Source organism: Nestor notabilis, unplaced genomic scaffold, assembly GCF_000696875.1.
Source record: "Nestor notabilis isolate BGI_N333 unplaced genomic scaffold, ASM69687v1 scaffold25996, whole genome shotgun sequence".
NCBI classification, from domain to species: Eukaryota; Metazoa; Chordata; class Aves; order Psittaciformes; family Psittacidae; genus Nestor; species Nestor notabilis.
In genome coordinates this window covers 15,410-15,737 of record NW_009933815.1, presented here as the reverse complement: position 1 = coordinate 15,737, position 328 = coordinate 15,410, and the positions used below count along the sequence as shown (strand labels likewise).

The following is a 328-nucleotide window of genomic DNA, read 5'->3' as shown; positions in this document are numbered from 1 at the left end:
TTCCCTGCCGGTGCCGGTGAGCACTGCCGGGGCTCGGTGCTTTATCTCTTCCCCCGGGTGCCATCCCTTCTTCCTACGGATCACCGTTCTTCCCGCAAAACCCCCTTCCCCAAGGAACAACCCAACCAACGCCGACAACAACCGCGTGGTGCTTTTCGAACAATCTCAGTCGAAACTTCCCGCCCGTCGCTGATGCCGAAGCCGCGCCGGGACGGACGGACGGATGGATGGATGGATGGATGCATGGATGGATGGATGGATGGATGGTCTAGCGGAAGGTGTCCCTGCCCATGGCAGGGGGTTGGAACTGGATGATCTTAAGGTCCTT

General features: G+C 59.8%; 1 protein-coding gene across 1 annotated transcript in view; it reads right to left on the bottom strand.

Annotated features, from left to right (window-relative positions):
* Positions 1–328, bottom strand: part of ATP6V1B2 (ATPase, H+ transporting, lysosomal 56/58kDa, V1 subunit B2) — a gene marked incomplete at its 5' end in the record, with an annotated part of 13,709 nt that overhangs the window by 91 nt on the left and 13,290 nt on the right. The gene's annotated exons all lie outside the window — the stretch shown is intronic.